The sequence below is a fragment of the Pseudophryne corroboree genome, chromosome 2, assembly GCF_028390025.1.
Source record: "Pseudophryne corroboree isolate aPseCor3 chromosome 2, aPseCor3.hap2, whole genome shotgun sequence".
Taxonomy (NCBI): Eukaryota; Metazoa; Chordata; class Amphibia; order Anura; family Myobatrachidae; genus Pseudophryne; species Pseudophryne corroboree.
In genome coordinates, this window is record NC_086445.1 from 193,758,513 (window position 1) to 193,774,513 (window position 16,001).

Here is a 16,001-nt window from a genome sequence, read left to right on the forward strand (position 1 = left end):
TGTGCATTGCGATGCATACGCATGCACAATTCAGACCTGTACGAAAACGCAGCCTAGCGATCAGGTCTGATTTAGGCCCTATGTGCCCAGCTCTTTTAATTCCCCAGTTCACCACCAGACAATTTATCGGGTAGCTAGGGAGATTGGCAAGTCATTGAGAAGCAATTCATTACATTATTTATGCGTGACAAAATCATTTAACCCTTCCAGGGTTTCTTGAACTGAATTTTACCCAATACAATAGTGGAACACAGCAGCATTCGTGATACCGGGGACATGTACAGGATTTCTCCTTGTAAGAAAATGAGAGAGTGTGTAATGAGACTCAGCAGCTCATTTAGTGTAGTGTGAAATAGTGTGAAATGGAGAGTTAATGTGGGAGGTAATTAAAACAAGTTTTACAGTGTTCATGCAGCAGGGGCTGTATATATAAATAGAAAAGCCTCATTATTTTGTTAAGTACAAGGGAACTGCAAATGAAGATAATTTTAGCTATGGGACAAGAAAAATACAAGAGAACTTGAATCCATGCTGTTTTCCTTTCAGGGATCTCTGCATTACCCTGGAATCTCGATGTTAGTGCTATAAGCCCACAGGTCAAGTAGTGAACATGTGTTTCAGAGCTCACTCACTTCATCCAAGCAGTGGAACAAATTCCTCTGTTTTCTTTTTCAGCTAAATAACCTTAAACCATCCACTTATGTGATTCATAATCACAAACACACCGAACATACTGGTAGGGCTTGTCACCTTCATACTGTGGCCCATATTTATCAAGCCTTGGAGAGTTATAAATAGCACAGTGATAAAATGCCAACCAATCAGCTCCTGACTGTCATTTTTCAAACACAGCCTGTAGCATAAAAGTTAGGAGCTGGTTGGTTTGTAGTTTATCACCGTGCTATTTATCACTCTCCGAGGCTTGATAAATGGGGCCTGTATATCTTAACAAAGATTTAAAAATAAAATGAATTGTAGTTAATATGGATTTGATTTATTTAAAATTAGAAAAAGACGTGTTTCACATCAGCAGGTAATGTAATTCTGAGCCTGATTCAGAGGTGGACGGAGGTGTAGTAGTAACTGTGGCTTTGGTTGCAGGCACTACTGCCAATGTATGCTAATGCTGCAGCCGATGGGCTGTCTACGGCTATGAGGCGGCTTTAATCCACTGATGAGCATTGAAAGTCGCACCACACAGCGGTCATCAATCGCACAATCGGACATCAGTGCAATGTCCGATGGTACATGGCTGCCAATGCCAGTGTAAATACGCAGATAAAAGCCACCCCCAGTCACTGCCCAGGGATGTCTATCAAAACTGCATGGATCTCCAATTGTGATTAAGTGTCAGCCGGCAGTAACCATCGGGGACATATGTGCAGTGCATCTCAGACACGTCGGGGTTCTAAATCCGTCCACCTCTAAATGAAGCCATCTATCACACACAGGGACTAATACAGATGTGGTTGGAGGTGGATCGCTGCTGCTTACTTAGCAGCAGCAGCAGCGATGCACTAGTATGATAATGCAGCAGGAGGCGTCTGGTATGCGTAGATGCAAGTTGCAGTTAACGATGATTTCTGTTCAAGTCTGCGGAGGATCGCACAGAATTCTGAGTTACATGCCCTGATCGCAGGTGTCGCAGACATGTTAACCAATGGGTTAGCTCCAGAGAATTAACTCGCGTTAACTGGTGATTTACAGCATAAGAAAAAGAGTCCTTAATTGAACAGACTTGTGCAGTCCGTAATTGAATAGACTCGCACCCTTTTCCTGGTGCGGTAACTGACCGCCTTTAATCGAATCTGGCCCCTAGACGTGTGGCCGATACAAAACATAGATGAATAACAATTGCAGTATACCTTGTGGAGGAGCAGGTGTCTGGCTACTCTGAGGCCACCAATAATAAAGCAGCTATTGGGGACTGTAATCTGTACTAGCAGCAGTGTGGGATAATTAAAATGAGGAAAGGCAGTGGAAGGTGGCATCATGAAAGACGAAGTAGCCATTTTACAAGTCTTGAACCCAGGATTATAGTTAATTGATATGAAGTGAAACGCCTTCCATTTGTGGTTCTAGAGAAGGCTTTCACTTTTGTCATGGAAATCATAGAACACCAGCCTCTGCACCACCTTGTGCTGAGAAGATAATTATATGAGTGGAGTTTGTATGATCTCCCTGTGCTTGCTCTGGTTACACTGGTTTCCTCCAAAAATCTAAAACTATACTGTTAGGTATGTGTGTACATAGGGTAGTGGTATGTGTCATGGGGATGCAATTAATATAACGGCTGTCGGGATCCCGGTGTTCAGGAGCCCAATGCCAGAATTCCGCGAGCTGGTAAAATGCATGCCATCGGAATACCGACCACTCCCCAGTATTTCCACTCGGTGGTGGGTCCACACCACCACCCGAGGGAGAACAGAACCCGTGGTGATAAAAGCTCACCACCGGGCCCGAAGTGTGGCGAGCGCAGCAAGACTGTGAGGGGACTCGCTGCGCTCTCTGTCGGTATTATGGCTGGTGGGATGTCGCTGTCGGGATCCTGACAGCCGGCAACCCATCAGCCGGGATACTGTCTCCATCCCGTGTACATGTGGTAGTGAATATAGATTGTAAGCTCCACTGGGGCAGGGACTGATATGAATGGTATATATTCTTCTTAAAGTGCTGTGTGCGCTAAATATCTGCTAATAAATACATTTATAATGAGGGGTAGGACAGGGGGCTAAACTATAGAGCAGCCATCTGTAATAACTCCTCCAAATTGTAAAGTGTAGACAACACTTGCAGGAAAACCTGCTGCAGGGCTTGAGATATGTTAAAATACTATTCCAGCATAGTAAGGAACCAAAACATAAAAGAAAAGCCAAACTGGTTACTTTATGAGAAAAAGAAAGTTCTGAGGTGGCCGGTCCTAGAGCCCAGGAATACCTGTTAATAACAGTTCCCATGCAACCTGATGATGCTCCAGCAACACTGCGCGAAAGAATAGGTGAAAACTGCCATCTTAAGATGGAGAGAGAATTGACTGCATAGGAAAGGAATGAGTTAAACATCTTGTGAGGGGTGGACTTAGATGTGAGGAAAGTACAGCCTTTTGGAAAAAGGGGAGGGTTAATATATATAGGGAAGGCTAGGCCATTTTGCTCTCTCTTGTTGGTGATTTTGCCTTGGGTGAGTGCTGCAGTGCAGGATCTCCCCATTTATTTGTCAGTGTGGGAATTTCTTATTGTTTAAGCCTCTTTGCCTTACACTGCCCTCCTTTTTGCACCATGGCTGCCTCTCGCCCTCGCCGCTCTGTAGGAACCCCAGCTCGGTACCGCATTTCGGGCGGTGGGGCTGGGCCCGAGGCCGGGCTGGCTGGCCCTGGGGACGGCGTCCCGTCCCCTGGGGCCGCCACAGGCTCGGGCGGGGACACGGAGCGGCGGACCAGGTCAGCCTTGCCGTTGGCCGCGGCCGGGTCCCCGGGAGTGGGGAACAGTTCCGGCGCGCCGGCAGTGGCTGGCGGGTCCGGTGCGCGGGCAGTGTCGGCAGCGCAGCGGGTTACTCGCGATTGCAGGGAGCTCGGAGCGGCCGCGGCGCAGCTCGATCATCGTGCCGGGTGGGACGAACAGGGACGGGTGGCGGCGACGCCTGCCCCCCGGGGTGCTAGGCAATCGCCGCGACTGCTGTCTGGGTCCTCTGCTCCATTTTCTTTTGCAAGTGAGCGCGGGGACGTGGAGATGACGGAGTCCGAGGACGAGGAGGTCGGATTTGCCACGCCGGAGGATTCCGTGTCGGAGCAGTCGACGGCATCAGGTGAGGTGGTACAGGCGGTATCGGGCTCCTCCACGCGCTCTAGTTCTCGCAGCTCTTCCTCTTCCTCCTCTTCCTCTTCTCTGTCGTCGCCTGCGTCCGAAGTCAGTAGTACGACTAGGGCGAAGAAGCGTGCGACGAAATTCGCCAAGAGGGCGGCGGGTCAACAGGAAAGGCGGAAGAGGCGCAAACGGCTTAGCGAGGACGCTCGCAGGGCCAAGAAGCGCCGCGATTTGCCAGGGGTTGTCCGCTGCGACTACACTGCCGTGATGCGGGGGCTGAGGGACAGCTGCCGTAGGAAGATCCGCAGGGGGGACTACGTCGATGTGTTCGTCTTGACAAAGGACGCGAAGAAGGACTATAAGTCGGCGGCAGCAAAGAAGGGCATTGGGGCCGAGGCCTTCCGTACCTTCGACAACTGGCTGGCCGGCTTTTGGGTCTTCGCGGCTTGTTACCTAGAGGATAGGCCGGACGAGCACATGAACATCATTCGGTACCTGCATCTCATACACGATATGCAGCGCACATCGTCGGGCACTGAGTGGCGTAGGTATGAAGAGGAATTCCGGGAGAAGCAGGACGGGTTACAGGTCATGGACTTTGGGTGCAAGGACGTGGAAGTCTGGCTCAAAGTCACTCTGGCTTCGCAACAGGCTAAGGAGCCCCGGAACGCGGGGGCGGACGGGCACCGCGCAGGGTCGTCCGCCCAAGGGTCCGGCGCGGACGGCGGATCGGCCAAGACAGGTAGGTCGGCCGTCCGTGCAGGGGGGCAAGCCGCCGCAAAAGGAAAATGCTTCGCGTTTAACAACGCGGCCTGTTCCTTCGGCAAGCAGTGTCGTTTTCGACATTCGTGCTTGCAATGTGGCGGTTCCCACCCAGCCTCCTCCTGCTTTAAAGGCAGTCGTCAGGGTGCCCGGGGTAAGCAAACTTACCCAAGACCGGGCGCGGGCGGGAGCGCTCCGCAGAGCTCCAACGCCAATTAAGTTGGATACGATGGGCAAGTGGTTGGATTGGTATCCAAATAGGGCGGATGCGAAATTTCTGTTTTCCGGTTTTCGTTTTGGTTTTCGCTTGCCTGTTGCGAGCGAGGTATCGGTTCGGGCCCAGCGGAACCTCCAGTCTGCCCGAGCCTTGCCGTTGGTGCTGCGGGAGAAAGTGGATAAGGAGGTCAGGTTGGGCAGGATGGAGGGATTGTTTATCTCACCCCCGGTGGATGGTTTGGTCATCTCCCCGGTGGGGGTGGTTCCCAAGAAGACTCCAGGCGCTTTTAGGCTCATTCAGCATCTTTCTTACCCGTCGGGGGCGTCGGTCAATGACGCGATACCGCCGGCTCATTGCTCGGTGGTGTATCAGTCGTTTGACGAGGCATTGGAGCTGGTCCGCAGTTACGGGACTGGGGCCCTCATGGCTAAGATTGATGTTGAGTCCGCTTTTCGGTTGCTGCTGTTACATCCGGACTCGTTCCGTTTTATGGGTTTTCGGATTGGAGCGGAGTATTTCATCGACAAATGTTTGCCGATGGGATGTTCCGTTTCATGCTCGTTTTTCGAACGGTTTAGCACATTTCTACATTGGTGCGTGGAGTCTTCGTTAGGGGTTCACGGGGTCGCCCATTACCTCGATGATTTCCTGTGTGCGGGTCCAGCAAGTTCACTGCGGTGCGGCGACTTGCTTTTCAGCATCCGAGCTCTGTTTTTCCACTTCGGCGTTCCCGTGGCCGAGGATAAAACAGAGGGACCGGTCTCCTGTTTGTCATTTTTGGGGATTGAAATTGACACGGTGGCGGGATCGTGTCGACTGCCTCGGGACAAGGTGGTGAAGCTCCGCAACGCTATTTGCCGGTTCGAGGGGTCGCGTAAAGTCACACTGCGGCTGGCGCAGTCCTTGCTGGGCATGTTGAACTTTGCTTGTCGGGTAATCCCGATGGGCGGGGTTTTCTGCCGGAAGCTAGAAAGGGCGACTGCGGGGTGTGCCAGACCACACCATTTCGTGCGCCTGTCCTCCGAGATTAAGAGGGATTTGGCCGTATGGGCCTCGTTCCTGGAGGACTTCAACGGGGTGTGTATATGGCAGGCACCAACGGTCGACAGCGCTAGGTTGCAGCTGTTCACCGACGCAGCGGGTGCCTCTGGATTCGGTTGCTATCTGGAGGGATCTTGGTGCGCGGCATCGTGGCCGGCGGAATGGCATCGCGAAGGTTTAACTAAGGACCTCTTGCTTCTTGAGCTTTTCCCCATTATGGTGGCGCTGGAGGTCTGGGGCGATCGGCTGGCCCATCGCAGCATCTTGTTTAGATGTGACAATCTGGGCGTGGTGTATGCGATAAATAACCAGAGGGCGAAGTCGCTGGTGGTTCTGAGGGTGCTGGGACAGTTGCTATTGACATGCCTGCGTAGGAACGCGTGGTTCCGCGCGCAGCATGTGCCTGGTCTGGAGAACGGAATAGCCGACGCATTGTCGCGAGGGCAGTGGGAAAGGTTTTGTTTGTTGGCACCCGAGGCCGACGAGCATGGTTTTCATTGTCCCGGTTATGTTTGGCAGGTGATCGGGCCGGACTGGAGGGTCTAGCGTTGCGGTCAGTCGCGCCAACCACGCTTAAGGCTTACGGGTAAGCTTGGAGCGAGTGGGAGGAGTTTGTTCGAGGACGAAATCAACAAGGTAAGAGCGGGAATCGGATGATGCTTTCTTTTATTTGGCAGCTGTATGTTTCGGGTAGGTCCAGAGCGGTGGTATCCCGGTACTTGGCTGGTATTTCGTTTTTCAGCAAAATCAAGGTCGTCCCTGACGTGACGAAAAGTGGGATTCTGCTGAAGGTGATGAAAGGATGGGCGCGAGTCGCGCCGGCGCCGCCTGACAGGAGGCGGACCATTGATGCGGCCTTGCTGCCGGCTGTCATCAGGGCGGTTGGCGGTATCGCGTCGTCCACGTTTGAGTCGCTGTTGTTCAGTTTGGCGTTCTCAATGGCTTACCACGGGGCCTTTAGGGTTTCGGAATTGGTAGCGCCAGATTCGCGCATGCTTGTCGGGGACGTGGTGGTGGGTGAGAGGTCCTTGCTATGCAGATTGCGTCGCTCTAAGACGGACCAAGTGGGGAGAGGTCGATGGGTCACCTTGGTTCCGGCATTTGAGGAGAGCATTTGCCCAGTAAGGTTGGCAGTGCAATATGAGGCAGTACGGCCCGACGGTCGGGGGTCATGGCTGCTGCATTATGATGGGCTGCCGGTGACGAAATATCAATTTCGTTGGATGCTGGGTCGCTGTCTGGCGAGCTTGGGCCTTCCACCCGCTGCTTTCGGGACACATTCCTTCCGCATAGGGGCTGCGACGTCGGCTGCGGCGGCGGGATTTTCCATGGCTGAAATCCAGGCGGTGGGGCGCTGGAAGTCGTCAAGTTACAGACGATATATTCGCCCCGTTGCATGAGAGGTTGGCTTGCGCGTGTGTTTTTGCTTAATTATAGTTGTTATAATCATGTTGTTACAGTTCAGTTCGTTCTTGTGTTGTGCGTTTGTTTGTCTTCCCGTTTTATCCTACTCAGGGATTAGCCACTCGCCGTTGCTGGCATGAGCCGGCAGCGGGGGTCTGGAGTTCTTTTGCGATTTTTTGCCTGACTTGACGGACTGAATTCCAATCCACAATTCGGCTGATCAGTTCTAATCAAAGTCCCTCAGCAGGTTTTTACACTTTCACCTCCAGCTGAGTTCTTACATGTTTTTCCCGTTTTATACCCCCCCCCCCCACCCCGTTTAATTTCTTATTTTCATTTGATTTTCCCATTGTGTGTTTATGTTCCGCTTCAAATTGGCTAGAAGCTTGTGCAGCTCGGCTAGGCCGTGACTTCTGCAATAAACGAGAACTCAATTTTTTCTTTTGGCAGATCCTTCAGGTAATGCATTTAATAAACAATGATATAGATAATTAGTAACCAATTTTACCCCCTTTCCTCCTCTTCAGGTTTGTTTGAAGATGACTTGGCTATTTGGGTGGTTGGCCACTCTTATTTGTATTGGGCCGCCAGGTTTTTGGCCTCGGAGGGGGCTCAGATGTTTCCTAGGGCTCAGGGAGTTCGTTGGCTTGGTTGGCGGGGGATGATGTGGAGAGATCTGAGGAGTAGACTAGTCAGTCAGGCCAGCGAGCATGGAGTCCCTAGGGTGCTGGTTGTCCATCTAGGTGGCAACGACCTGGGGAAGAGGACATCTTTGGAGCTGCGGTGGGCCATGATACAGGATCTGGCCAGTGTGGCCGCAGCATGGACCAATTGTGTCTTGGTGTTCTCCTTGATGGTGCCAAGGTTGAGTTGGCGAGGTGTGGCGGATGGTCGCCGGATTGATGAGGCCAAACAGAAGGTGAATGGGGCGGTGGCGAAGTGGGTGTTGTCCCACGGAGGCAAAGTAGTTCGCCACCCTAGGATTCGGTTCCGAGACACTCACCTTTTTCGGCCTGATAGTGTGCATCTATCCAATGAGGGGATGATGCTTTTCCTGGAGGATCTGTGTCTAGTGTTGCAGGAGTTAGGGTGAGGTTATGGTGGCGGTGCGAAGACTCTGGGGAAGAGTCTTTCCCTGTTGGCGGAAAAGAACGGCAGTTTGTAGTTGTATGGTAAGCTGTAGTGATTTACAGTTTGGTATGGTTTAGGTGCACTCACCTCCATCGACTTTTTGGCCGCTCGACCACCCGTCCGGGGGCAGCGGCAGGGCACCCATCAGGGTGGGTAGTCACTGTGGGGGTTGAGTTGGGCACCTATTACCGATTTGATAGTTTGTAGTTAAATTAGGATGGTTTTGAATTTTAACATTTTAAGGTTAGCGTCAGTTTAATAGAGCCGTTCTTTTTTCTGCCACCATATGCCGGCTGAATCGGCATCTTAACAAAGTTTTCATTTACAGGTTTGCTATGGTTAGGGTCAAATAAATAGCTAGCAATTTTTCTGCTAAATTCAAGTCTCCGTGTCTTTATTTCTTGGTATTAGAGGTAATGAATGCTTTACTTGAATGAAGGGGTCCACCAAATATCACTAGGATGTTTAGGAGAGAGAATTGACTGCATAGGAAAGGAATGAGTTAAACATCTTGTGAGGGGTGGACTTAGATGTGAGGAAAGTACAGCCTTTTGGAAAAAGGGGAGGGTTAATATATATAGGGAAGGCTAGGCCATTTTGCTCTCTCTTGTTGGTGATTTTGCCTTCCCGCCCTCCCGCCCTTTTGGTAGAGGTTCTGGCACGGAGTGCCTTGGCGTTGAATTGTTGGCTGGGTTTATCGTTGGCTATTTATTGGCGGAAAAGAACGGCAGTTTGTAGTTGTATGGTAAGCTGTAGTGTTTTACAGTTTGGTATGGTTTAGGTGCACTCACCTCCATCGACTTTTTGGCCGCTCGACCACCCGTCCGGGGGCAGCGGCAGGGCACCCATCAGGGTGGGTAGTCACTGTGGGGGTTGAGTTGGGCACCTATTACCGATTTGATAGTTTGTAGTTAAATTAGGATGGTTTTGATTTTAGCATTTTAAGGTTAGAGTCAGTTCAATAGAGCCATTCTTTTTTCTGCCACCATATGCCGGCTGAATCGGCATCTTAACAAAGTTTTCATTTACAGGTTTGCTATGGTTAGGGTCAAATAAATAGCTAGCAATTTTTCTGCTAAATTCAAGTCTCCGTGTCTTTATTTCTTGGTATTAGAGGTAATGAATGCTTTACTTGAATGAAGGGGTCCACCAAATATCACTAGGATGTTTAGGAGAGAGAATTGACTGCATAGGAAAGGAATGAGTTAAACATCTTGTGAGGGGTGGACTTAGATGTGAGGAAAGTACAGCCTTTTGGAAAAAGGGGAGGGTTAATATATATAGGGAAGGCTAGGCCATTTTGCTCTCTCTTGTTGGTGATTTTGCCTTCCCGCCCTCCCGCCCTGTTGGTAGAGGTTCTGGCACGGAGTGCATTGGCGTTGAATTGTTGGCTGGGTTTATCGTTGGCTATTTATTGGCGGAAAAGAACGGCAGTTTGTAGTTGTATGGTAAGCTGTAGTGTTTTACAGTTTGGTATGGTTTAGGTGCACTCACCTCCATCGACTTTTTGGCCGCTCGACCACCCGTCCGGGGGCAGCGGCAGGGCACCCATCAGGGTGGGTAGTCACTGTGGGGGTTGAGTTGGGCACCTATTACCGATTTGATAGTTTGTAGTTAAATTAGGATGGTTTTGATTTTAGCATTTTAAGGTTAGAGTCAGTTGAATAGAGCCATTCTTTTTTCTGCCACCATATGCCGGCTGAATCGGCATCTTAACAAAGTTTTCATTTACAGGTTTGCTATGGTTAGGGTCAAATAAATAGCTAGCAATTTTTCTGCCAAATTCAAGTCTCCGTGTCTTTATTTCTTGGTGTTAGAGGTAATGAATGCTTTACTTGAATGAAGGGGTCCACCAAATATCACTAGGATGTTTAGTGTGAAGCTGGTTGTGGTTCACCCAAAGTGAGCAGCAGCTATAATTGAAACTAAAGTTGCTTCTGTCATGTATTAAAACAAGGGGGGTGAATATTTATGTAATCTATAGTCCTGCACCAGAGATATACGCAATGCTGATATTTAAGGAGTTAAGTGATTATCAGCCGATAATCGCCTCACTCACAGTGATTGGCAGTCTGGAAGCGTTTGGGGGAGAGAATGGGGAGTGGCGTAAAAAACAGACAAATCATTTCCGTGCATGCCTCGGCCTGCGTCTGTGATCCTGTACGCAGTAACAGTGGCTCCAGCATCTCGCTTCCTTTAGCCATGCCCCGCATCTCTGTACACAGCCGCCGGTGGGCGTTCCACAACATCACCAGGCAGCATTAGCATATTGTCACACATCTGCTGCATATGGGATCACAGCTGTGAATACATTAGCCTCCATCTCTGAAGCAGAACTTATGATTGCCTGTATTTTTATTTGTAAATTATGTGGGCATTCATGGTACACTTAGGGGGTGACCCTATTAGCTGGTTGCGAATCATTGCGGCAGCAGCCGAACTTTACGGCAGCCCGAATTCGCACAAAAGTGCTCGCTGCCCCATAGGGCTCCGAGCACTTTAGTGCGAATTCAGCCCGAAATCAGCCCATGAAGGGAGCTTGCCGGCGTTTAAATGGCACATTGCACCCTTCGCAGGTAATAGGATCGGCTTCTTTGAGTTACAACTGTGAAATGTATTTCCAAATTCCTTACGGCACTGGAAACATTTTCAATAGGTACGTTATATATGCTGTAACCTTAACGTCAATCTAAGCTTTTCCTTTTCTCCCATCTCCTCCTCTCCAGATGGTCTGAATGAGAATGTATAATGTGCACATTTCCGTGCGGTGCTGCTTTTTGTCAAGGAAATGTGTTAGTGCTATTTATATTCATTTTATATGACTAATTGCTACCAAAGTCAGTTGATAATGTATATACAGTATGCCGGCTAACATTAAAATTTCACCTTTGGAAATATCAAATCCTGTGAGTCAGGATCAGAAGAGCATCATCACCTTCTGCTCCTCTATCAGACTAGAGCAGAGGTCCCCAGACACCGTCCTCAAAGCGCCCTAACGGTCCAGGTTTTAAGGATAACCAAGCTTGGGCACAGCTGCCTTAATTAGGACATCAGTCCACTTAATTTACCCACATGTGCTCAGCCATGGATATCCTTGACACCTGTACTGGTAAGGTGCATACACACTGTGCGACCCGTGTGGCGGCCGATACTGACTATATTCACGCTGGAGGCATGAACCTCCGATATAGACAGTATCAGCCCTGCCTGTACCCACTATATTTCATTGCGATGCCGATCCTGCGGGACCGCGCATAGGCATCACAAGGTGCATATACATGGTGCGATATGTACTACACTTACTTCCGATATGTACTACATAGTCCATATCGGGGGTAAAATTGCACCGTGTGTAACTGTGTCGCACCTTTAGGGTGCCTTGAGGACAGAGTTTGGGAGCCACTATACTAGGGGATATATTTATTAACAAACCATTTTTCAAAGCCACACATTCTTGGTAGTTTTAAGGGCTGGGCTTAAACGTGCAGGAGCAATACACACAAAGGGGGTTATTCAGATCTGATCGCTGCTGTGTGTTTTCGCACAGCGGGCGATCAGATCAGAACTGTGCATGCGTATGAACCGCAATGCGCAGGCGCGTCGGACAGCTACAATGGGCATTGGTCAGCGATGGGATGGTGTGAAGGATCCATTTGCATAGGCGTACGCAAGGTGATTGTCAGGAAGAGGCTGTTTGTGGATGGCAACTGACCATTTTCAGGGAGTGTCCGGGCTCAGTCGTTTTCAGGGAGGGTGTCTGACGTCAGCTCCGGCCCCGATCAGCAGGATTCAATCGCACTGGAAGAGTAAGTCCTGGGCTGCACAAACTTGTTCTTAGCAGCTCAGCTACACATGCATTCGCACACTTGCACGGCGAAAATATAATCCCCCTGTAGGCGGTGACTATCTAAACGCAGGACAGCAAAAAAACGCAGCCCATCGATCAGATCTGAAGTAGGCCCAAAGTCAGGCATGTTTTGTGTGCATTATTACAAGAAGTCGGCAGCTTTGAAAAAGCGTGTAATGTGATGTTAGAGCGGTCTCACTCCCAGCCCATCAATGACAGGGAAGCAGGGAGCAGCGACACAGGTATGAAGCTGCCAGCTGGGGCCCTCCATGTAAGAAGCTACTGCTCAGTATGGGGGAGCCCTGTATGTGTAACATTATGTCACTCTTTTAGGGCCTGATTCTAAATCACAGCAATGCGAACGGAATTACAGATGCCTGCAGTGAATGGAATGCTAATACAGCTATATACCTGTATTAAGTTATATGTGTCTATGCAATTGCGCTTCCAACTACTCCATCCAAAGAAGAAACCATCATCATTATCAGAAACTTATAATGGCGTCCATTTAGCATACACACAACAGAATAAGTAGTAACTCTGGCTACACGTTCATGGCAGTCTCACAGAATGGTTCTCTTACGTGTTTACACCCTATTGCTGCCCAGTTACCACATAGAGCCAGATTCTGAGTCAGATGCAGCGGCATCTACGTCTTTTGCCTATGCGTCTGCGACTTTATGCTAATGAGGCTGCAAAGCCCTTCCCTGGTGTAAATCCATGCTTCCCAATGTGCAGGGACTAATGCGCCCAGTATCAGCGTCTTTAGACACCCCCACCGGTTGCACCATTTTAACTTGCACAAACACTATGGCAGGTGGAGAGTCTCCATCTGTGTATGGCATCTGATGTGACTGATTATGCTCCTCTGTACCGCTTTCCAGACACTCCCATGAGACAGTACATCTCCGGGCGTCTGACTGGTCACCTCCCAGGAACACCCAATTAAATTTCAGAGACCGTGCGCCTGACATGAGCAGTGGGGATGCGGTTATGTGACCACTGGTCACTATACCGACACCGGGATCCCAACAGTTAGCCCACTGGACGGCTTGCTGACCAGCAGGGACTATTCCCAGTTGTGGAATAGTCTACGACACCCATAGAGTAGGAAAAGAACCTGTGGCGAGTGCATTCACAGTATGATAAAAAAAATCTCTAGATGGCGCCACATTTTTACTTTCCTGTGAATCAGGTCTACTGTGTCCTATGTGACTGCCTAGAGTCTATTACTGTATATTACAGTAAAGATACAGGTTGAGTATCCCTTATCCAAAATGCTTGGGACCAGAGGTATTTTGGATATGGGATTTTTCCGTATTTTGGAATAATTGCATACCATAATGAGATATCATGGCAATGGGACCTAAATCTAAGCACAGAATGCATTTATGTTTTATATGCACCTTATACACACAGCTTGAAGGTAATTTTAGCCAATATTTTTTATAACTTTGTGCATTAAACAAAGTGTGTCTACATTCACACAATTCATTTATGTTTCATATACACCTTATATACACAGTCTGAAGGTCATTTAATACAGTATTTTTAATAACTGTGTGTATTAAACAAAGTTTGTGTACATTGAGCCATCAGAAAACAAAAGTTTCACTATCTCACTCTCGCTCAAAAAAGTCCGTATTTCGGAATATTCCGTATTTCGGATATTTGGATATGGGATACTCAACCTGTATAATGTTTGATATACACAACTAAACTAAAAGGGATAATATAAACTTACAGACCACTCTTTCAGCCACAATTGCAGTGACTGATTGTGGAATCCACTATCCCCTTTTTTATATATATGTGTAAAAGCTATATTTTAATTACTTTCATTATACATTTAAGATATAAATAAAAGTGTGCCACAGACAGACTCATAGGGCCGGATTCAAATGCCCCCCCCTCCCATTGGCAATTGCACCTGCCGGCAGTATTCAAATGTTGCTGCCGACGGGCACGACAATTAAATTTCAGCATGCTACCCCTGGGGGCGGAGAGCTGAAATGCGCGTAAAGAGACCCGTTTCTTTCCACGATTGCAGCTATTACTTTAATCGGGTTTAGGTGCTTTGCGCGCCTACAGCCAACTGTAATGGGTGCGATCAGCGCGATAACAAGGGGGGAATTCAAATATCGCCCCTCGATCTCCTGTCACTTTAGACGGGGGATATGGGGTGCGATGAGATTTGAATTCCCCCTCATAGTCTGCTTGCTCTTCGCAAACTCCCTTTGATACCGTTTTCGGGACTATTATCTGGGAGCACCACCAACCCAACTCAGCGCTATTAAAATAGCAAGAGATATAGCTGTATTTTGTTTTTTCACCTACATATACATAAATATATACGACTGCTATTTCAATCCATTCACGTGCAGAGGTTGATTCCCTACCAAGACTGCCTAGAGTCGCCTAGGAGTAGCCCCTTTCCTGACATTGGCTTACTGGTAATATAAAGTAATAAAAGGTTATATGGTTAAAGTATCAATTTTATGAAATGTTTGGACAAAGCATGGAGAATCCTTTCCACCTGTCCATTTTGTCCTACTTTCATATGTCTTCAGTGATATTCAGGAAAGAGCAGTGTGACTCAGAAGGAGAGTCGGGCAGTCAAAGCAGAGAGTTAGCTTTTGGGCTGGCTGGTGTATGGGCTGGAAAAATAGGGATCACTGTATAGAAACTGTGTGCTTGATGTAATATTACCTCACCACACTGAACCTCATTTTCAGCGCGATGTACTAAACGGAAAATACGGTAAATCCCCTGTTTACAGCATTTTCCTAATGTACTATCCCCCGACTGCCAGGTTAGCGCCGCGGAGGGGTTTGCCAGCTTTTGATGGCGATACCCCACAGAAGCCAATGGGCTTCTCTCTGCAGCGCTATGTGAGGGATCCAATTGGATCCCTCCCAGCATAACTCACGCCCGCCCCCATCACCCTGCGCAGACTGACTCCCGGGGGCCGAGTCCCGGAAGTCAGGCTGCCGCTGCGCACTGCAGAGTACATCCCGCCCTGTTATTTGCTTGCTACATAAAACGTATCATTATAGGATCTGGCTGGTGACAGTAACTGTTCAGCTAATGCCGGGGTGGGGTTCATGTGAGCAGAAATCAGGGTCACTCATTGAGTTACACCGGCTGCCGCACCAGTTACCATTAGTATTGACCACTGCACCTGCACCATTCTAGCTGCAAGAGATCTGTCAGAATCAGGCCTCCCTACCCCATACGCACAACGGAGCATTTGAAACACACCCAGGACACTCCCATGATACGCCCACAGGTCATGGAGGTTATGTATAATTGCTTTAACATCGCCAAGTTCATAAGCTGAAATGTCCTATTTCATGTAACAACGTAATTGGGAAATTGCGTATGACTAGGATATTCATAAATGCGTTCATTTGCTCCTCTGCATGCGTTGTATCTGCATCCATGACAAGAGAGCAGTGCAAATAAAAATCAGCCCCTAAATGAGCCGGAACCTTATAAACCAATGTATACAGGTGGTCATTCCGAGTTGTTCGCTCGCAAGCTGCTTTTAGCAGCTTTGCACACGCTAAGCCGCCGCCTACTGGGAGTGAATCTTAGCTTATCAAAATTGCGAACGAAAGATTAGCAGAATTGCGAATAGACACTTCTTAGCAGTTTCTGAGTAGCTCGAGACTTACTCGGCATCTGCGATCAGTTCAGTCAGTTTCGTTCCTGGTTTGACGTCACAAACACACCCAGCGTTCGCCCAGACACTCCTCCGTTTCTCCAGCCACTCCTGCGTTTTTCCCAGAAACGG

The 16,001-nt window shown here is 48.9% G+C and overlaps 1 protein-coding gene across 2 annotated transcripts in view; it reads right to left on the reverse strand.

Moving 5' to 3' along the window:
* ZNF385A (zinc finger protein 385A) overlaps positions 1 to 16,001 on the reverse strand; it is a 334,020-nt gene that overhangs the window by 101,129 nt on the left and 216,890 nt on the right. The window lies entirely within an intron of this gene.